The following is a 24,718-nucleotide window of genomic DNA, read 5'->3' as shown; positions in this document are numbered from 1 at the left end:
AGTATCTTTGTACAAAGTTTTGAATTCCTTTAATGTGCTACATAATTCCGATAGAAGTGTGTCAAACTGCCTTGTACACTTCTTTATTTGTTCCTTAAAGAATTTTTGTTTTTCCTTTTATAACCTCTCTTTGAATGCGTCCTCCTTTATTTGTTCAACTATCACTGTGTTGTCAATAATATACTTAGACAAAGTGTCAAGTTGACTCAAAGAATCCTTATTATCTACATTACATTTTGGAGCTATCATCTTCAAAATTGGAATTGTGTCATCTATAGCCTTATATGTTTGTGAACTACAATCTGTTATTTTCTTTATAGAGTCTAAAAGAACTTCAGTTACATTTGTTGTCTTGAATCCTGCAGTTGAAGAGCCAACACTCTGAATTCCTTTGGTGGGAGCAATATCCTTGCTTGTGGTGACCTCTGGTAGGTTAGTTTGTGTTTCCATTTCCTTAAGCAATGGTTTGTTTTGCTCAGCAGTTGTTGGTGGCACTGATTCTATATTAACTTGTTCCTGTGTTGGAGCCTGTTGCTCTGTTTATTGTCCTGTGGCACTATCTGTCAGTTTTCCTTCAGTGTTATCTGTGTTATCAGTTACTAGTGGCTCACTAGCCATATCTGTCTTACCAGTTGTGTCCTTATCTACCACAATGTTGACCTTCTGAGTATCAACATCTACTGTATATAATACCTTAGAATTAGGATTTGTATCCTCTTGTGATATATCCATACTCTCATCAGCTGGTTGATCTTCAGTTGTTGTTACCAGTGGAGTATCCAGAGGTGATGGGGATAAATTATTTGTTATTTTGATGCTTGGAGGTCCACCAACCTTTCCTTTACCCTTATCCTTATCTTTTTTATATACCTTGATTGGTTTGGGGTTTCTATATTCTTCCTATTTTTCCTTCTCAACAAGGAATATATCCCATGTGTTAGCAGTTTCCTCTGCAACCTCATTTACTCTACCAACCATAAGTGCTACATGTCGGTGTGTAGTTGAGAATACTGTCCGGTTAGCCTTTGAGATCACATCATCCATCTCCTTTGGTGAGTTAACAGAATAAACAACAAGTAGTTTCTCAATCTTTATTTTCTTGTCAAGCTCTATAATAGCTTGCCTTCTAGCTTCAAGTCTCTTAAATAGTTCTACCGGTACTTCATCTACAATTTGCATCAAAAATTTCTTATAGATATCCAAGTGTAGAATTACACTATTTTCAACTTTCTCCTTGTCATCAATTGATAATGTATCATATAGTTTGTTGATGTTATTCAGCTGTCCGTCCTCTATTATTTCATCCAACAGTCTGTCAATCAAAGCAATATTTTGTTGAGTCCTCTTCTTTGGTGTTAACTTTTTCTTCTTTGGAGTTGTCTTCTTAGCCAGGGGCCTCACTGCCTATTGTTTTTGTCTGGTTCTTCTAGGCAAAGGTGTGGATACCGGTGAAGGTTGTCTTTTCCTCACAACTCTTTTAAATGTAGCTGGCATGTCACTTTCCAAAGAAGTTGCTACCAGTGAAAGGTGAGTTATTGGTTGTTGTGCTTGTAACTCATCTTCAGTGATACCGGTTTGTTTAAGTACATCTTCCTTGATAGCCTTAGCCTACCTTGAACCTCTCCTCACTGTTGCTTCTACTTTCTTCACTCTCTTCTTGGATTGAATTTGATTTTCAATGGTTTCAACACTGCCAAATACCTCTTCCTTAGGTTCCTTGGGTGCTTCTAGAAGGGCTTTTGCATATATTTCAATTATGTTGTCATCAGTTTCTAACCCATTTCAGTAACCCAAATTGTTCTTGGGATAACTGCCTCCATCCAGATTTCATCCTTCTTAATCACAAAACATATGTCATCCTTATATTTATTTACAATTTCTTGTGACAGTCTAACTCTAGCGTTCATTCTGGCCTTTAATGCTTGAAAGTACTCATTAATATTCTTCTCTTTGTTTTCACCCATGTTGTTCAATAAGTCAGATAATTGTTTGCCTACCTGTATGTCAAATCCAAGGTTCTTATTACCTATACCGGGCACCTGTTTGGTTATATGTAGCTACAACATTAAGAAAACAAGTAATTTGCCAAATCTAAATGTCCCTTTCTTATCCTTCTTGATCTTTCTCAGATTGTCAATCAATTCATCCTTCAACCATTCACACACATCAATTTTCACATTATCCTTAATCATGTCGTGAGCACTCTTTATGCATAAGCTGGAAACTGAATTTAGTCTGTTTGCATGTGTTGTTTTGTAGCCTAGAATCATGCTAATCAATCTCACATTTATGTCAGTTAAATCATTCACCCTTAAAGACCTTTTGTCAGATGTTGCACCTGTTAGGTTCATTACTAGGTCATTTGAGACCTTCTTTGTCTTGTCAGGTATGTTACCAGTGGAGGGTAACCCTGTTACAACATTTACTGCCTCTTTAGTTATTTTGTGAATTGAATCCAGCTAGAAAAATTCACCATGAACCCTGCTCAACACTATCCTTATCACTTCCTTGGGGAAATCCGGAATGTAAAGAATTTCTGTGAATCCTAGGGTTTCAATTATTTTGTGTTCAGGTTTCACATTACCAGAATCATCACAAATAACAGTCTTGTACATGTTCTTAATTTCTTTATCTCCTAATTCTTCTATATGGCAATGAATATACATCCTAGGGTCTTCTGCAAAAACTAATCCTTTGGGGATTTGAGAAAAAGCACCAACATTATCATCCTTCTTAGCTATTTCAGGAACTAACTGAAAAATGGGCCTAGGGCACTTGATTACTTCCACTACAGTAGGGTTTGCTATGAATTCAGGTACAGAAGAGGATGCCATGATTATAAATACCTTTTTCTACCTTTGGAAAGATTGATTGTTGAATTGCTTTGCTTCTTTGCTCGAAATTCCTTAGCTTGGAATTTTCGTGCTCTTCGAATGTTTGAATACTCGGTGAAGTAAAATGGAGCCAAAAACACTAATTTATAATGTCAATCTGCCAACTACCACATTTAATGCTTTTCGGTTAAGTAATCACTTAACTTTATCTATCGGTATAGAAGTAATTTCAACTTCTTACCATCAACCGAGGGAATAATAGCATGTTTCACATTTGTTTGCCAAACCCTCAAAGAAATTTTCTTTAGTTAGATGAAGACTCTCCTATCGGTGGAGTGTTACTTCCTTCTACCGATGGAGTGTTACTCTGTTCTGCCAGTGGAGGAGTATTCCTATCAGCATTTACTTCTGATTTCTTGATCCATTGTTTTGAGAATTCTTGCTTTACTTCTTCAACCTTTTCTTTTCCTTTCAAACTAGGACCTTTGTTGTTTACCGGTGAGGACTTACTTCTACAAAATTTTGCAATATGTCCAATCTTGTTACAGGCATAACAAGTCACATTATTTTTCTGAATAGCTTTCCCATAACCTATGCCAGTTTGTGTTCTGCATTGATTAGATAAAGGTCCAAATCTTCCACAAATATAACATCTCACATTCATTCTGCAATTTTCAGAATTATGACCAAATTTGTTGCATTTTGAACATTGACCGATGGGTGTATTGGTATTCTGATAATTTCTAGATCTACATTGATTTCTTCTATGACCATACTTATTATAGTTAAAGCATTTGCCATTAAATTTATAAGCAGTAGGCTATCTTACTGGTTTACCATGATCCTGTGTGTTTGCAGTACCGAAGCTTTCACCAGTTTCAAAGCCAAGACCATTAGTGTCACCATTAGGTTTCTGATTCTTCAACAAGTCACCAAGTTCTTCTGAGCTTTTCTTGAATTTTTCTTTATGTTGATTTGCAGTAGCTAGTTCTCCTTCCAAGATACCTTTTTGTCTCATGAGTTCATTTGAGTCATTTTGTGCATGCATTAGATCTATCTTCAACATATCATTTTCATAACTAAGTCTTGTGTTTTCATTTGCAGCATCATTCAGTCTTCTAGTCAAGTATTCTTCATTCTTATTTCTATCTTCAATTTCTTTACAAAGTCTCAGTCATATCCTGCATTTCATTCTTTGTTGTCATGTTTTCTTGTTTTAGCTTATTCATCAGATCACTAAGAGTTTCCTTTTCATCATTCTCATTTTGCATCTTTTCACAAAGTTATCTTCTCTTGTTTCTTGAAATAGTAAGATTTTCTTGAAGTTCTTGAATAATATCCTGAGCAACCTTTAGATCATCTTCAAGTTTGATAGTTTTCAATTTTTCTGCATCATAGTTTGAGAGAGCTCCTTCTAGTTGCTTCATCAAGTTTTCCATCTCTACCGGTGTCAATATCTTCCTCAAGCTGTTAGGCTTCTAAAAATAGAGGACCAGGCTCTGATACCAATTGTTAAGATTCCCACGAATACTGAGACGGGGGGGGGGGGGGGGGGGGGGGGTGAATCAGTATCTAACCAGTAACAAGATTTTCTTAACTTAAAACATGTAGAGCAAATTAGAACTATGTACCAGTAAATAGAAAGTAATGCAATAAACAAAGATAACAACAACCACATGAAAAACACACCATAACATAGTAGTTTAACGAGGAAACCCGATGTGGGAAAAACCTCGGTGGGATTTGTGATCCACAATATTCACTTACTGGCCAATAAGGGAATATTACTGCTACAAGAGGGGCCTGCACATGCAGGAAGGCCAAGTGCCTAGAGCTCACTGCTCAATTACAAAATGGGAAGTCTCACTGACTTAGAAAATGGATTATATAAATCCAATGTCTTGTACTACTTCAAAATAGCATCTACTATGCCAGATCCAGTACCGGTTTATAGCTCTGCTTCATACATAAACCCTTAACCTATAATTCGCATAATAGGTCTACCTTATTTCACTTAATTACATTCCTCAATTCATTACATCTCTTCTTTCTATGTTCTACAATGAACTCTCTTATATAAGAATCATTTTACAACTTGCCAAGTTGGCTTACAATGATTTTACAATAATAAACAAAATAAATTACAAACAAAATTCATGTCGGCTTCTGTGCCAGTATGCTTCCTTTCACTGTCGGTGCCTATGGTCTGTGTGCCAATGTAGAATCTAATTTTGTTGGTGCTGGTGGATTGCCTTGCTGGTGTCATAGGATTATAAGGTTTTCATCAATGAAAAAACCTTCAATCACCAACAATGTCTCATTGGAGTGTGCATTTTCCAACAAAACCAACAAATGCAAAAATGCAAATCCGGCAAAAACCTATTGAAATATTGGATGGAAAATTTGTCACAACTGGAACATTATCCGAAGAAATTGAAGAAAAGGATATCCTTGATTGACTATACAAAGATGAAGAAAAAATCAGAGCAACAGATTTAGATATCAATGTCTCCACAAAACAATATTGTAATGGATTCAGGATCATGCAAAGAATGGGATACCAAGGAAAAGGTCCTAGTGGTAGGCATCGAGAAGGCATCATAAAACCAATCACACATCACTCTCAACATGTTAAAGATAAATCTAGACTTGGGTATGACTAGCATACTCAACCTATACAAAAGTGAGATCATCATCAAAATCCCCAATGGAGAAGAAAAGTAACACATAAAGAGGAATCATGGCAAGAAGTGATACATCAAGCAACTAAAAAGACAAAGAGAGAACAAAAAGAAGAGGAAGATGATAAACAACAAGAAGAACTTTCCATTCAAATATGGGAGGCTTCCTATAAACAGATGCATCAAGGGCAAGCAAGTACAAAACCTGATCAAGCCAACACAAAATCAACAGTTGAAGAAGCAGTTAGGAAACAAAGGGAAGAAGAATATGAGAAACAACAAGAACTTTCCATTCAAAGGGAGGAATCTTCTTATAAACAAATACAAAGAGTGCAAGCAAGTGTAGAACCTGAATCAGAACAGGCAACAAAACTTGTATCAATTATTAGCAAACTTTTCTCGCTATACAACATCCCTGTTAGATACAGTGTAGTCCCAGAAAGTGACTCTGAAACATAATCAAATGAGTATGAGTGGGATCCAATCTCACCATATAATGAAGATACAATGGGCTTAAGGAAAAAGCAAGCTATTACAGGACACGAGACGCCTTCCAAGAAACACAAAGAAGAGCTTGACAAAAAACAAGAAGAAATTAGAATCCAAAGAAAAGAGGCATATTTAAGAGGAAGAAAATAAGAGAAAACAAGAAGTCTCAATCCAAAGGAAATAAATGGTCACTACTCCATAGTCAGAAGAAAAAAAGGATACGCGATCTCTATCAATCTCTAGTCATCAACAACCAAAACTTGGTAGAACCATAGAAGAATTGATAGCAAGACAAGAAGGAGAAACAATAAGTCCACAGGAAGAAGAATATGAAAGAAGATAGGAAGTGGAAAGAAAAGCAATGAAAGCTAATCAAATATGTCAAATACAAGCAAGCAATGAAACTAATTCAAATGCTAAGACAACTTCTGAAAAGGCATGTTATCCAAAAGATATACAAGTCAATATGATCCATTCATTTGAGGGACAAATGTCAGCAAATAGACCACTTGAGTGTGAATCACAATTTACTCATTCTAACTTTGCTAGAGCTAATTGGACAGTGATCGAGAGAGTATATCCTAAATAGAGTAAAATCCTTAACTCACTTGAAAATTTTGACAGTTATATTATGACGATTGAAAACACAAAAATTGATCAAGATTATGATTTACCCTTAATCCACCCAGAACTGATTGACTAGGAAAATGATGAAATCCTTGAACTTGATACATTTCCAAATGGCCATGCCATATTTGTATACCTTAATGTTGTTGAACCTGTAATACCAAAGAGAGCTTCTACCAGTGAACCAAATAACGCTTCTTGTAGTCAAGAGGGTGCCAAATCTTCTAGTTGCAAAAGTGAAATAATAAAACAAAGAAGAAGGTCTAATGATGAAAACCATTTAAGGAAACATTAGATCAATCAAAAGACAAAATAAAGGATGTATCTGATGGTGAAAACCTCCTTGAGGCACCAGAAGATGGAAGATTTGATACTCTACCAGAATATTTTCAAGAGAGATCATCTATTCTAATAGAACCCATAGAGGTAGTTAATATTGGTACTCCAGAGAGTCCTAAGATTCTTCATCCAACAACATCTTTATCAGAACAAGAAAGATAGGACTTTACTGAGTTCTTCAAGAAAAGGAAAATCATTTTTTCCTGGTCATATGTTGATATGCCAGGACTTGATCTAGATCTCATTATGCATCATCTCAATGTCACTCCAGGAGCAAAACCAGTTAAACAAAAACTTAGAAAGATGCATCCTTACATTTCTCTTCTAGTCAAAGCATATTTGAAGAAACTATTGTATGTAGGGTACATAAGACCAGTCACATATCCAGAATGGGTGTTAGCTATTGTGCCTATTTTAAAACCAGACAAAAGTATCAAAGTATGCATAGATTTTAGGGGCCTGAATAAAGCATGTCCAAAGGATGAATTTCCATTACCAAACATTCATATCATTGCAGATCTATCTGCAGGACATGAAATGTTCTCTTTAATGGATGGCTTCTCAGGGTATAACCAAATCAAGATAGCTCTCGAAGATCAAGAGAAAATAGCTTTCACGTGCCCTTGGGGTACTTTCTGTTGGAACGTCATGCCATTTGGGCTCAAGAATACTGGAGCTACATATCAAAGAGCTATGCAAACCATATTTCATGATATGATGCATACTTTCATGGAGGATTATGTGGATGATATACTAGCAAAATCACATACAAGAGAAGAGCACTTGGAAATCTTAAATAAGATCTTTGATAGACTATAACAATACAAATTCAGGTTGAATCTAAAGAAGTGTGCTTTTGGGGTTACATCAGGTAAACTCCTAGGTTATATCATATCAGCTCGTGGAATAGAAGTGGATCTAGAGAAAGTAAAAGCTCTCATGGAGATGGAATCCCTAAAGAATATTAGCCAGTTGCGTTCTCTACAAGGGAGATTGCAATCAATCGGAAGGTTCATATGTCAGTTAGCTGATCGATGTCATTCATTTACTCACTTGTTACAAAAGAATGCTCCATTCAGATGGGATGATAAATGTGAGGAATATTTCATACAAATCAAACAATATATGGTAAATTTACTAGTGCTAGCAACACCAATTAAAGGAAAACCATTGTTGTTATACATCTCCGTAATAGATGTATCATTAGGGGCTCTTCTAGCATAGCATGACAGCGAAGGAAAGGAAAGAGAAATATATTATATCAATAGAACCTTGGTTGGTTATGAGTTGAACTATACAATAGTGGAAAAGACATGTCTAATAGTGGTATTTGCAACTCAAAAATTGCAACATTATATGCTTGCCCACTCTGTTAAGTTAATTGCAAAGATTGATCCATTGAAATATTTACTTAGCAAGGCAACATTAACTGGTCGACTGGCTAAATGGGTCTTGATATTAAGTGAATTTGATATTGAGTATGTTGATTAAAAAGCAATAAAAGGAAAAGTAATTGCAGAGCAACTAGCTGAAGTGCCCCTACATGATGATGCACCTTTACACATTGAATTTCCTGATGCAAATGTTCTTACTATCTGTACCGAGTTTTGGGAGTTGTATTTTGATAGCTCCTACACACAACATGGATCAGGTGCAGGAATATTATTCATAACACCTTAGGGTCACACCATTCCTAAATCATATAGACTATGCTTCCCATGTATAAATAATACTACAGAGTGAGGTGCTAGTCATTGGGATCAAAATGGCTATTGAATGGAACATCAAAGAATTACATGTCTATGGAGATTCATAGCTAATCATCAATCAGATCAAAGATGAATATCAAACCAAGGATGATAAATTGACGCCCTATAAGAAGTTGGTTGAATATTTCAAAGAACATTTTACTGAAATCACATTTACTCAGATCTTAAGGAATGAGAATAAAGCAACAGATACCATGGCTACGATAGCATCTCTCTTGCAAACTCAAGAAAATCAAGAGCATTATGAGTTCCTGGTGGAAGAAATCTTTTATCCTACCATTGATTCCCTAAATACCCAAATTGTCTACAACATATCTGGAATAGATGCCTCCCTATATGGCCAAACCTATCTATACCTAAAAGACAATATCCTTCCTCAAAACTTATCCCAAAATAAGAAGTGAAACTTTATCCATCAATCAACCTGTTATACTATTATTGTTGATATCCTCTATAGGCGAGGTTTGGATGGCACTCTCTTAAGGTGTCTCAAATGTGAAGAATCTGAGAAAGATCTAAATGAAGTCCATGAAGGCATTTCTGGTACACACTCAAGTGGTCTTACGCTGGCCAAGAAACCCATTCGATTGGGGTACTATTGGCCCACTATGGAAAGAGATTCTCTTACATATGCTAAGAAGTGTAAACAATGTTAGATTCATGAGAATCTCATTCATGCACCAGTGCAAGAACTGCATCCTCTGGCGAGATCATGGCCATTCTCTCAATGGGGACTAGATCTAGTGGGAAAGATAAATCCTTCATCTTCTAATGGACACAAATTCATTTTGACTCTACTATCTATAGGGCAAAGAATTGATCGTATATAATAGGATGAAGGTGAAACTTGTTGCCCCATAGAATTGTAGGGCAACTCGAAGAATTCTAGTGGTGGGGGGGGATTATAGACCCAATGATTGATATGTCATCAATTATATTAACATAGATCAAACAATGATAGTAATTTACTATATAGGTAATCCATAAATTATATGGATATATATATATATATATATATATATATATATATATATATATATATATATATATATATATATATATATATATATATATATATATATATATATATATATATATGGAAGGGATTGAACCCATAGTATCTTATTAACAAGAATGCCACCACTCAGATTCAAAATGGATTGAAGCAATTCCCTTGACAAAAGTGATAGGAAAACAAATATCATCATTTATCCTGAACTACATAATTTGTCGCTATGGTGTTCCCATGACCATTATCACTGATAATGGGAGACCTTTCAAAAATCAAGATGTAAAAGAACTATGTGAGCGATTCCAGATCCAACATACGTTCTCAATACCATAATATCCACAAGAAAATGGTCAAGCTAAGACATCAAATAAAACAATCCTCAAGATTATAAAGAAGATAGTCAATGAGGCTGGTAGGGATTGGCACATTCAATTGAACTCCGCTCTATGGGCATATCACACTAGCATTTGTACACCAATGAGGGTAACTTTTTATTGTCAAGTGTATGGATCATAAGCAATCTTACCAGTTGAAGTAGAGATTCCTTCTCTATGAGTGTCATTGAAAGGACTTATCCCAGAAGAAGAACACAGAGTCTCTAGGCTACAAGAATTAGAACCGATACAAGAATGTCGCCAAAATACTTCAAATCACTTGGAGGCATATCAATAGAGAATGGTGAGAAGCTACAATCACAAGGTCAAGCCCAGAGTATTTCAGATAGGAGATCTAGTTCTGAGAGAAAATCCACACAACTAGCAAGATATAGAGAAAAAGGGAAAATTTGAGCCAAACTGGTTGGGTCCTTTTGTCATGGTAGCAACATATGGATAAGGAGCATACAGATTGTCTACACCAAAGGGTGAATGGTTCGATGAACCTATCAACACCATGCATCTCAAGAAGTTCTATGCTTGAAATAACAACAATATACCATAAAAAGTATAAAAGCAACAAAATCCAAAAAACAATACAAAAGAGAATCCCTATAAAGCAGAAAAGAGAAAAATACAAAAATAGTGAAAACAACGAAAACGGTGAAAAAAAAATCAAATATATGGAAAAATACAATAAATTTAGATGGTGAAAACCTGGCAACAGGCACTATCTAACAATTGGCTCTTCTGTCTATGAGTTTTCCTTTTTCTTTCGCATCCATTTGACCTAAGCCATCAACAGAAATCCACAGCTCACAAAGCTTATCAATCATGGGCATACTTAGTGTAGTCATTGTCCTTGCTTATTTGAACAATTATCTGCATCATATCCCACCATGGTTTGGATCATCATTGTACAGCCATAATAAAGTTTGTTTCTAGTTGGGGGCAAAAATCTTGAACTTAGCTGGGGGCAACATTGAAATCCAAAAAATCAAAAAATATTGGAAAACTTAGAAAAACCAAAAAACAATAAGATTTTGAAACAGATGACAAGTGGTAAGGCAACAAGGCTTAAACAAATTAGGATATCCAAAAAATCAAATCTTGAAACTTGGAATTTAGAGATTCAACAAGCAAGTGACAACACATTCAACAATCATTAAGCGAGAAGATTATATATGTTTTTACTAAGGGAACATACATGTGACATGCATGATTCAATGTTTGTATCTTGGTTTTTGTTAATCATGTACCGTATGTAACTCAAGGATGTCCACGACTAGAGGATCTATGATGGTACATAGTTATTTTTCTTTATCTGTTATTTGTGGTTTATCTCTTAGTAATGTATGTACTTGTCTAAGGACATGATCGGCAAAAGGTCATCGAGGACGTGTCGAGTCATATATGGAAGGGGATAATCCTTGTCTATTATGCAAGAAATACTCAGGCCATCTTGGTTCCTTGTACCTAGATGCTTGTATTAACTTGCTATATCAAATTCCATGTAAGAAGTACTCAGGTCATCTTGATTCCTTGTATCAAGATGCTTGTATTTTTTTACAACATTTTAAAAGCTCAATGATGAATTTAAGCATTGTTTCAAAAAAACTGAAAAGATGGCAATATCATTTAGGTCTTTTCATTTCCATTCCATTTTCATTTGCATTAGAAGCATTCATCAGCATTCAGGATCAACAGTTGAAATAATGGTTGAGTATACTTGGACAAACAAAAACATTTTTATTTACATTTAGGTTCATTTTATTCACTCATTTAGAATCATTTGCATTTTATTAGATCATCTCATTATTAAATTCATTAGGTGCATTTCATTAAATCATCAATCATGGTAAAATGCATTAGTTTCATTTCATTCATTTAGGTTCATTTGCATTTTAATTAAGGTGCATTTGTAACATTTCATCATATCATCATTATAAACATTTAAAATCATTTTAATCATTAATAAATACCATTTTTATATCATTTCATTTATAAGAATCATATCATCTATGCACATCATCTATATGATCATATACATATACATCATCAATATGCATTACATGTATTTTATAAACCATTTTATCATAGTATCATTATAAACATCTCATAAGTCAAATCATATCATAGAAACATGTCATCATCGTCAATAGCACCATTCATTAGAAATGTATAAAGATCATAATCATCATCATAAATGCATATAAGTCATCATAATCATGTAGCTCATCTAAGGATCTAATTTGCATCATCATCTCATAATCATCAATATCATAGGTACATCATATAGAATCATCGCATATTCATCATCATTAATATAAAGAAATAAAGTCATCATAATATAGATCATCATGTAGAAGTCATAATAAGGAAATAATGATCACATCATCATACATGAATAACAGAGTAACCATCATAGAGTAGCATCATATACAGTCCATCAATGTCTGTATATCATCATAAATCATAAAACTGTCTAGGTATATAATGATATCAATGAAAAATAATAATCAATAGAGTACAATATCCCATGATACATCAAATATATAATCAAGTCTCAAATCATGTGGCACTGCCACCACAATCTATATGCCTATGTCAAGAAAGGTGTGCCCCACCCGATGGTCCTTCCCCAGGATCCAAATCTCTGTCCCGATGAGGTGGTCCCATGACACCACCACTCTTTATCTATCCCTATCTTCTCAATCACTATGTAGAGATATAACTACCTTCTCTTTGGCTAGGAGGAACCATACTCTCATATAGCCCATGCCAGTGTACGATCTCCTTTCTAGCACAAACCAAAGATCTAACGGTATCACTTGAAAGAGCACCTGGCCCAAACTGCTGAATCTTCTCTAGTGTACTCTCCGCTTGACCATATCTCTCAATGGAAGTATCTTGAGAGAGACTTATATCATGAACTTGTGCCTACAGATGTGCAATTTGTGCTCTCAAGCTGGCTATGTCATTCAAAATCTCAGGAGCATCATCGTGCATCATCACCCCCTACATGTACCTCTGGCATATTCTGCATTGGCTCATCCTCTCCACCCACCTATCCCTTAGCCCTATCCCCACCTACTATAGCCTATACTATTGTGACTCTAGTGATCCTACACCTAATCAGTGCCATATCATCCTCATAATCCTCCTCATCATCTCCCCTATGAGCAGCCAATACATGAGGATAAGGATGAACCTGCCCAAAATCAATACCTCCTCTACTCCTACTCTCCCTGCCTCCACACCAAACCCTAACTCTCCTAGTTTTTCTTCCTCCATCTCTACCACCCAATCGGCCTCTATCGCCACCTCCTCAGCCTCTATCCCCCTCTCCCTAGCCTCCATCCCTACTGCCATCCCTACCTGTCAAAGGTAGTGGTCCACCTTTTCCATGAAAAACCAAATGGTCCTCCTCATACCCATGGATGACCACCTCTCCTCCCACCCCTCATGCCTCCTCTTCCATCACCCCCCTCTTCCCTATCCCCTCCTCTTCCACCCCATTGTCTTTGTCTCCTCCTTCATCCAGGATCATCCTCATCTCCAGAGATAGGTGGAGGATCTACTAGATCTGTGATTCTAAGGAAATGATATGCTACTAGAAATTGGGCATACTCATTATCGTGCTCTGTGAAGTGTACCTGTACCTAGAACCACAATGCACTCAATAAATAATTACAAGCATGGTTAGAAGATTTAAATCAAAGAAATGTAAAACCATAGCTAATCGACTTATTGCCTCCTAGTAAATGCGAGTATGAAAATGCTCTCAGATCTAATTATGCAAATTCTAGTGACTTGACTACACTTAGATGGAGGATTTGAATGCTGAAAATGCATGATCTTAGCAAGAATAGCATGATTAAGCTACATGAATGATTGATCTAGCATGATAACATTGAAAAAATTGATAAACTATAAGCTAGATGCCTATAATAACAATGCATAAGATGAGAATGAGATGGGATATGAAATTGGGACCATAAAATTGAGTTGAGACCCTTTGAGCTCCAAAATGAGGTCTATTTATAGGATTTTGCAAGGCTAGGGGTGATGTGGCAAGAATCAACGGTTGAGATTGATCTGAAGATATCAATGGCTAAATTAGAGGAGATTGGCAAAGGGAATTGGATTAAAGGGAGCACTTAGTGACAAGTGTCACAAAGGTTCTAGAAGATGTTGGATGAAAGGGGACATGGTGGTAGGTAGAATGGGTTAGGTTTAGGAATGGTTAGGTTTAGGAGTGGTAGAAGTTAGGAGAATTTGAATTTAAAAATTCAAATAATAGGAAAAGGCTAATTAATTTCAACAACTCATAAATTTGATTTGTTTTAATTAATTAAGGGATTAGAAGAAATTATTTTGGTGGAGGGAATTAATTAATTAAAGGGGTGAAATGAAATGAACCTATTTAATAAATCCTTAGATTTATTAATAAATAGATGAATGAGAGATTTGATCAAATTTCTTAGTGAATTCAATTAAATTGGGAAGGAGAGATTAATTAAATAATTTCTTATTTAATTAATTATCTTTAGACCATTTTTAGGTGTATACATTTTGCCCCTCTTTGAAGCGAGGTGTGATGACGCGTTGATTCAAAGAATAATCTCATTTTGATGCTAATATTGATTTGATAGGATGCCCCAACTCTTGATTGCTAAATCTTGGTATGATGATGCCCCCTCGGGAGATCAATTGAGATAATTGATCATTGGAGTTTTGCGAGATTGATATCCTGATAGATTTGATTTGATTTCTGCAACTCTGGTTTGATGAAAATGTGAGCTCTTTGATTAGCTTGATTGCTTAGATTGATAAGACTGAAAAATCTTGATTGATTAGAATCAGTCTGGTTTCAGGAAGGATTCATCCTATATAAGACAACGATGATCAAAGTGTCCGGTTTCAGGAAGTATTCATCCTATATAAGACATGATCAGAATGTTTGGTTTCAGTAAGGATACATCCTGTATAAGACATGAATCAAAATTAGATCGTCTGGCTTCAGGAAGGACTCATCCTGTATAAGACATGATAGAATTGATTAGGTTTGATTGATTGATTTGATTTGATAAGGTTGATAGATAAAGAACTGACAGTTTGTTGATTTTAAGATGCAGAAATTTGGATATGCTGATTGTTGATTCTGTTGAGAAAGATAGCATAAGATTTTTGTTGGGTCAATAATATCATGAGAGAGATGTGAGTCATTATTCCGATTGCGTATACACTTGTGATGATTTTTTGATGATTCCTGCAATAGATTTAACCTTGGATAAAAGGAGCTTGTAAGATCCCATGCAAGAATGAAATGCAAGCTAAAATGCAATGAAATGCAACAGAATGCAAAGCTATGACCGGACCAGTCACTGGATTATTTTGCATTTTTGTCATCATTGAGCTTTTGAAATGTGGGAAGTGGGTGCAAACATTGATGGTATAATTAAACCATGATGACTCGAGCATTACTTTCCTGGATTTTGATATAGCAAGTTAACACAAGCATCGAGGTATAATTGAACCGAGATGACCTGAGTGTTGTTTGCATAAGACAGACAGTATTAATCATTTCAATACCCAAATCAGAAATGTCTTCAATGATACATTGATGATCATGTCCCGAGACAAATTTGCACATATTAATGATTAATTTTTAGACATCGGACAAGAAAAATATCACGTTTCTTCCTTGTTCCTCTAGTCAATGACATCCTGGAGTCACTCAGAAATCATGATAGTGAAAAGCAATATACAAAATTTGAACAATCATGTTACAATCATTATTCAAAAATATATTATCCACTGAAAAGTGTGTGATTTGCTTAGATTGACTTCGTGATGCTTGATAGTTGATAGTTTGATCTTGTGTTCAACATTGGATGTGTCTCAGTTTTTGCTTGATAAGAGTTGTCTAACTGTTTGGTCTACTTGTTTGTTTAAGCTCAAAATGATCAAGAGTTTTCCCCCAGCTAAGTGCAGGATTTTGCCCCAATCTTAGAAACAAAGTTGTTATGATATATCCAATGATCCAAACCATGGAAAGAAGCCACCTGGGATGCCTACATATGTATAAAGGCTTTATGATGGTCATGTATAGCACTGATGGAAGAATGATTGGAAATAATAGATGGAAGAGCCGACCGACAGATAGCGCCTGTTTGCTAGGTTTTCACTATCTGTTTTTATTGCACTTTTTTTTTATATTTGATTTTTTTTTTCTTTTTTTCTTTTTTTTAAGGATTTTTCACTGTTTTGGATTTTTTCTAATTTTTCACTTTTTTTGATTTTTTCCTGAGTTTTCAGACATAGAACTTCTTCAGGAGCATGCTATTGATAGGTTCTTCGAGCTGATCTCCATCTTGTGTTGATAACTGATATGCTCCTGACCCAAATACTGTTGTGACCACAATCAGACCTAACTAGTTTGGTTCAAATTTTCCTTTCTTTTCTCGATCTACCTGGTTGCATGGATTTTCCTTTAGCATTAGTTCTCCAACTTGAAAGATTATTGGTTTAACCTTATGATTATAGCTCCGGCACATTATTTGCTGATATACCTTTAGATGATCAAAGGCATTATGTCTGCGTTCATAAATCAGTTCTAACTCTTGGAGTCTAGATACTCTTTGTTCTTCATCTAGGATGAGACCTTTTAGTGATACATATAGAGAAGGTATCTCTACTTCGATTGGCAATATGGCTTCTGATCCATATACAAGAGAGAAAGGTGTGGCACCTGTCAGTGTGCAGATACTGGTGCAGTAGGCCCATAGAGCAAGGTTCAGTTGAATATGCCAATCTTTCCCAGCATCATTCACTGTCTTTTTGAGGATTTTCAGAATAGTTTTGTTAGATGCTTCTACTTGCCCATTTCCCTATGGATAATATGGTGTGGAGAATCTGTGCTAGATTTTGAACTTCTCACATAGCTCTTGTACATCCTAATTCTTGAATGGTTGCCCATTATCAATGATAATGGTCATTGGTATTCCATAGAGATAGATGATATAGTTCAAGATAAATGCAGCAATTTGTTTTCCTGTGATGTTGATGAGAGGTACCACTTCAATCCATTTTGTAAAATATTTTGTAGCGATAAGAATGAATTTGTGTCCATTAGATGAGGAAGGATTTATCTTTCCTACTAGATCAAGTCCCCATTGACAAAAAGGCCAAGATGTTGCTAAAGCATGTAGTTCTTGTGCTGGTGCATGAATCAAATTCCCATGGATTTGACATTGTTTGCATGTTCTTGCTATCTTAAAAGAATCTCGTTCCATAGTCGGCCAATAATAGCCCAAGCGTATGAGTTTTTTTGAAAGGGTAAGACCACTTGAATGAGTGCCACAAATGTCATTATGGACTTCATGTAAGGCCTTCTCAGATTCTTCTTGTTCAAGACATCTTAAGAGAGTACTATCCAAACCTCGTTTATACAGGGTATCCGCGATGAGAGTATAATGGGAAGATTGGTGAATAAAGTTTCTCTTTTGGTTTTTCGATAAGTCAGGAGGTAAGATATTATCTTTCAAGTATGTGTAAGTTTGGCCATAGCGAGAGGAATCATGTCCAATAAGTTAATAGATAGTTTGGGAATCAGGACAATTATAGGCGGGATGAAACAACTCTTCAACCAGGAATTCATAACGTTGTTGATTTTCCTATGTCTACAATAGAGAAGCAAGTGTAGCCATGGTGTCTACTGCTTTGTTCTCATTTCTTGGGATCTATTCAAAAGTTATTTATACAAAGTATTTCTTGAAATCATCAACTATATTTTTGTAAGGCATGAGTTTGTCATCTTTAGTTTGATAGTCATCCTTGATTTGATTAATGACAAGCTGAGAGTCTCCAAAGACCTGAAGTTGTGTTATGTTCCATTCTACAACCATTTTGATGAATAGAATGCCTGCTTTTGATTTATGTTGTGTTCCTTTATTAATGCTTTCTCTTTATCCATGATGTGTTCCATTATTGATGCTTGCTCTTGATCCATGATGTGTTCCATTATTGATGCTTTCTCCTGGACTGATATTCGGTTGATGTATTGTAAGATATGGATTGAACCCTGCAATGTCTGTATATGAACAGGTAAAATTGACTTGCCATCTTTTGAATGGTTTCAAGTATTTTTTCCTTGCTGGTTCTGATAGAGAAGCTACTGGATGTAGATCAGTTGTACCAATGATAGTTGCCTTTGCTGGTTCTATTAGGATAGATGACTTCTCTTGATAAGATTCAGGTAAAGTGTCAAATCTCCCATCTTCCGGCGCCTCAAGGAGGTTTTCACTGTTAGATTCATCCTTTATTTTTACCTTTTCCCGATCTAATGTTGCCAATAAATGGTTTTCAGCATTAGACCTGATATTATTTTCTTGATTTTCAATTTTGCGACTAGGAGATTTGACATCCATTTGACTTGAAGATACGTTAGTGGAATCCCTGGTGAAAGTTGTTGTGGGTTTGGTTTCATCAAGATATAAGGATATGGCATGGTCATTAGGTAAGGTATCAATAGCAATATGTCCTTCATTTTCCCAGTCCATAGGTTCAGGATAGCTTAATAGTAAAGGATCTTCAGGTTGAGATGTTTCAAAGATATTAGGGGTCATGATAGAGATATCAGAGCTTTCAGTATGTATTTCCATGTCTAGAACGGTACTCTCATTAGAATGGCCTCGTAAAAGAAAATCCTGATCATCCTCGGTTAAGTCCATGTCAGTCAAATGTGATTCTAATTCAAGTAGGCTAGTTCCTAATGTTTGTTTTGCATACGTGTGAACTACATTGACTACTATATCTGCTTCTTCATCCCTCTCCATTTGAAGTTGCTCTTGTTTGTTTTTCCATGATATCAAATATTCTCCATTCCCTCGATCTTTTAGCTGCATTGTTTTTCCATGTTTGACAAAATTGATTCAAATGATTGTTCCTTGGATTGTTTGCTTGAAGCTGCTACCTCTCTGTTATGTGAAATAATGACCTCTTGAGCTGATTTCTAATTATTACAACACTGCAATGGATTTGAGTCTGCTGATATTGTGATTTCTTGTCCATTGTATGGAAATTTTAAGCATTGATGACATGTTGATGGTATAGCCTGTATATCCTATATCCATGGTCTCCCCAAGAGTATATTGTATGGTAGGTCCAAGTCTAAAACTTGGCATGGTGTGTCCTTCTGCAAAGGTCCCACTTTGATAGGTAATATCACAATTCCTTTAGATGAATACTCTTCTTCATTATGTGCTTTGATTTTTATCTTTTTCCAAGGATCAATTGTATCTTCTGAATATCCTAGAGCACAGACAAGATTCATAGAGAAAATGTTCAAGCTAGCTCCCCCATCTATTAGGACACGTTTAACAAGCATTCTATGAATGAGGACTTCAATTTGCAAGGAAGCACTATGGGGATTTTGCAATGAATCAATGCTTGTATATGAAGGAGATGATCTTTGAATAGGATCCTCTAAAATAGGTTTGATGGCAATCATGGATATCGCTTGGGGAACTTTAGCTTTGGATGCATTATTTGGCAAGGATGCTTTGGAAGGTTCTTGCAAGCTTTCAGGAGGTGTAGGAATAGATGCCTTTGGAGCATCAATTTTCTTATGGATGGATGGATCATTGTTAGACATAGGTGTATGATTTTGATCTTCTTTAGCCAAATCCTTTAGGGATCTCTTGAAGAGGTGCATAAAAGAGACACCTTTCTTTTGAGATGTATTTGAATCCTTGTGAGGTTTTAACATAGTTGGATTTTGATTTTGAACTTGTTTGATTTTCCTGATATGTTGACTTGTTATGTCTTCTTCTTGTGTTTTGCTTTGATATGCCATGTTGCTCTGATTTTCAGCTATTTCAAATGTTTCAGCGATCTTATGTATATGCTCTCTTGTTAAAATGGGCATACACGTGTTATTTTGCTTAGGATTAGATTGTCCAAAAGGTTGTTTTGGGTAAGTAATTAATGGTCAATTTCAAGGCAATAGAGTGATATGACACTAAAAGAGAATTCAAGTGTTTAAAAGTTTGCAAGTTTTTCAATCTTCGGTTTAAGAGTGCAATGGTGATGATTTGATAAGAACCAGGTCTAGTAGGAACGATCTATCCTACAATGTGGGACAAGGTTATCCTGACCAAACGTTTTAGTTTCATGATAAAGGATGATTGATCCTGATGAGAAACTATGTTTGAGTGATCAATTTATCAAAGAGGGTGATAATGCACTTTGAGATGTTTAGATTTTGAACTTGTTGGGGCTGAGCACTTTGAAAATCTTGAGGTGTTTATCTTCTAGAGTCTGATTTTGATGGATGATAACTTGACCAAGCAAACCAAGCAGACAATCTAAGCACAAATTGATAGATAACAGGTGTTTATGCTTACTGCAAATTGATCAAGCAGAAATGATAAATCTGAAATAGGCGTGTAAGACAGTTTTGGATTGACAGATGCAGAGTTTCGTATGATAGATTATGCAGCATAGAATGACAAGAGATACAAAACAGAATGACAGACTAGTGACTTCATGTGTAAAGCAGTGTTTTGTATGACATAGAACCTTGACTCATACGACAGAAGATCAAGTAGTATGACAAAATATCTTGACTCGTATGATAGAGGATCAAGAAATATGATAGAGACTTCTGACTCATATGACAGGTATTTGAACAGTGATAAAAATTGTTTTCTTGTTTGAGTTTGGATCACTGAATTTTGATGTTTTACTTTGGTTTTCTAGTTTTAAGTGTCTGATTTTTCAATTTAGGGATGAATACACAACAAACACATGATTTGATACATGACTCTCAATCAAGCTAAACCCTAAGGAAGTTGGCTGAGAATGAAAACCTTTGCTTGCTTACTTAGGTACACACCCAATAGCTAATCAGAATACGGTCGCTGAGCCTCACACAATGGATTCTCAATACCATATTATCCGACTCCAAACGCTAATGGGGGCATGATATGGCAAGTGTCTTGGGAGAGTTACTATCTCTCTTGCATAAATATTATCACCCTTTCGAAGGTGAATCAAGTAGCTTCTATTTTAACTGGCACTAGTAAGGGATTTGTTCAGCGCGTCGGGGTATAAACTCAATTAAGAGGTCTCCCAACCTTGAAAACCAAGGTTTGATATACCCAAAGGTACAAAGGAGAGCTATTCTCGAGCACTAACATTGCTTTTATTTTCATCAAAAACACATTTATTTTATAGTGGGTTGGATTACTTGGCATTAGCCATTCCCACTTAGGTCGTTCCCCTCTCACCAGCCTTAAGGGCTAAGAATTAATAACTCCTCGGGAGGGCAGACCTGCTAAAGAGATGTACTAATGAAAGCAAAAGATGAGTCTAGCTTTCTGATCACCTAAGAAAGGTGAGAGCATACACGCCTATCATCAAAGACACATAAGACATGATAGTTCATCTCTTTAAGCCCCAAATTGAAGTGTGCCAAAAAAATCTTAAAGAATACACAAAGTTTTTGTTGAATCCTTAGGCAACCTACGAAATAGATCCATTAGTAGTCATGATTGTGTTTTGAATTTGTCTTTGACAAGCGTCCTACAAAAAAGAGTTAGGCTGCAAACATCTCATAGACATAAAAATATTAGCATTAGTGATCCGAACTATGAAATTTTTCAGAAAAAAATATATGAAATTTTAGCCTAACATCAAATAGGCATAACTTTCTACTCGGGACTCGAAATTACAAATCATTTAACTCATTGGAAAGGTCCCCAAGAGTTCTAGATGAGAATAACTTTCAAGGGCTAAAAATGACTAGAAGGCCTTCAAAAATGCAAATTACCAACGCATAGACAATCTTGAAAATTTTAATTTGCAGTTTATGGAAAAACACAGAGAACCAGAGACTCATACGACATGCTTTTCCAGTTAGTACAACAAAACTTTAGATTTCACACAGGAATAAAGAGGACTCATATGACATAAGATTTTGAAGCCAAAAATTTGTACAAAACAGAATTAGCTATAGTATGTCAGTGAAAATCAACTCGTATGACACAGGATTTATTAGGAAATGAACTCATATGACATAAGATTTTGAAGCCAGAAATTCGTACGAAACAAAATTAGCTCTTATACGACAGTGAAAATCAGCTCGTACGACAAAGAAATGAGCTAGAACGAGTAAAGAATTTTCAATGTAAAAGCTCCTACGAGTCATAATTATACCTAGTACGAGTTAGGATAAAGTGTCGTCCGGGGCTAAAAAGTAGCTCGTACTAGTTGGAAAATCAGCTCGTACAACATTCTGATTCTGATCTGGCAGAGATGAATTTTGCTAAAGATTAAGAGGCCAAAAATGATGATTTCTACCCCACGGTGGGTGCCAAAATGTTGTGCTCTATGAAGTGTACCTATACCTGCAACCACAATGCACTCAATAAATCATTACAAGCATGGTTAGAAGATTTAAATCAAAGAAATGTAAAACCATAGCTAATCGACTTATTGCCTCCTAGTAAATGTGAGTATGAAAATGCTCTCAGATTTGATTATGCAAATTCCAGTGACTTGACTAAACTTAGATGGAGGATTTGAATGCTGAAAAATGCATGATCTTAGCAAGAATAGAATGATTAAGCTAAGATTTAAGCTAAAATTGAGCATGATAACATTGCTAAAACTGATAAACTATAAGCTAGATGCCTATAATAACAATGCATAAGATGAGAATGGTATGGGATATGAAATTGGGACCATGAAATTGAGTTGGGACCCTTTGAGCTCCAAAATGAGGTCTATTTATAGGATTTTCCAAGGCTAGGGGTGATGTGGCAAGAATCAATGGTTGAGATTGATTTGAAGATATCAATGGTTAAATTGGAGGAGATTGGCAAAGGGAGTTGGATTAAAGGGAACACTTAGTGACAAGTGTCACAAAGGTTCTAGAAGATGTTGGATGAAAGGGGACATGGTGGTAGGTAGAATGGGTTAGGTTTAGGAATGGTTAGGTTTAGGAGTGGTAGAAGTTAGGAGAATTTGAATTTAAAAATTCAAATAATAGGAAAAGGCTAATTAATTTCAACAACTCATAAATTTAATTTGTTTTAATTAATTAAGGGATTAGAAGAAATTATTTTGGTGGAGGGAATTAATTAATTTGAATTAATTAAGGGGTGAAATGAAATGAACCTATTTAATAAATCCTTAGATTTATTAATAAGTAATCAAATTTCTTAGTGAATTCAATTAAATTGGGAAGGAGAGATTAATTAAATAATTGCTTATTTAATTAATTATCTTCAGACCATTTTTAGGTGTATACACTCATTAGTGGCACCCACATCCAAAACATGTGGTAATAGATCAAATGGAACCATGGGTAATGAAATTAACTCTGTGTAATCTACATCAAAGGAAAGAGAAGGACCCCAATCTGGCATGTCCTTGTATGTTCGAGCATACAAGGAAACACCCTGTGGCATACCGAGCCATCTCAGGACTTGAAAAATCAATTGTCTTTCAATAACAAATGGAGTCTTGCCAATCAAGTATATAGTCTGCATAATGAAAGGTAACGATCTTGCATCATCATATGAAGGCTCATAGTTACATATGGTCTTTAAATCATTGAGTCCATGGTATAGAGAACTCATCGTCACTACTCAAGCTTACCTAGCTTGTGTTGGGTAATCATGCCACTATACAAATAAATATATGGCTGCCCATCTGCTCGTACCCTATCATGAACAAGTCATGTGATAGCTATATGCTCCCAACACAAAACCTGTAAATGAGACTCCTGTGGAAAGATTGGCTGCTTCGTCATACACAACCTGATGTAAATCATGATATAAATGAGCTAAAAAATAGACACCCCATGTGTATCTCATCCTATGTTGCATCATGCTCAAAAGAATCATGCCCCATCCAATTGACAATCCTCAAGATCTCCTATCTAGGAAAATGAAACCTCCAACTAATCCGGCCATAATAGAATGAAGAGTGTCATGGTGTTGGAATTGTGTTGTCATTGATGTCAACCAGTATAAGAGATGTATACACAACACTGCCATTGATGCATACAAGATGTGATGTCTTTGATGTCATGTAGCTTAGCAGGTCACCGGTAAGAGAGAGAATGTCTTTCAGCACAATGGCCATTGGAGTAACTGGTACACAAGTTAGTGTTGACTTGTGTTGAAGACATAAAGACTGCAAACTAGTAAGTGGCATGTTGGCAATGCATTGTGGCCGACCAACAAGAGAGAAATATGTTGATCAGTTGATTGTGATTAAGAGGGGGAATGTTACCTAAATCATATCAACACCAGAGGTGAATTATGTGCAGGCCATCAATATGCTATGTGGATGTCAAACAATAGGACTCCCACCAGATAAAGATGCAGTCACCACTTGCAGAGATGATTGACAATGAATGTGCCCAACTGATTCACATGTGCATGTTTGAAGGTATGCATGCTCAAATAGGGAAGCCACATTGGTGCAATGAAGGATGTAAATGACAAGGATCCACTCCCACCGGTAAGTGGATCTTATATCCTATTATGCATGGAATGCATCATAGTTCTCAAAGATA

This window comes from Cryptomeria japonica, chromosome 3 (genome assembly GCF_030272615.1).
Source record: "Cryptomeria japonica chromosome 3, Sugi_1.0, whole genome shotgun sequence".
Taxonomy (NCBI): domain Eukaryota; kingdom Viridiplantae; phylum Streptophyta; class Pinopsida; order Cupressales; family Cupressaceae; genus Cryptomeria; species Cryptomeria japonica.
Note: the sequence above shows the minus strand (reverse complement) of the source record.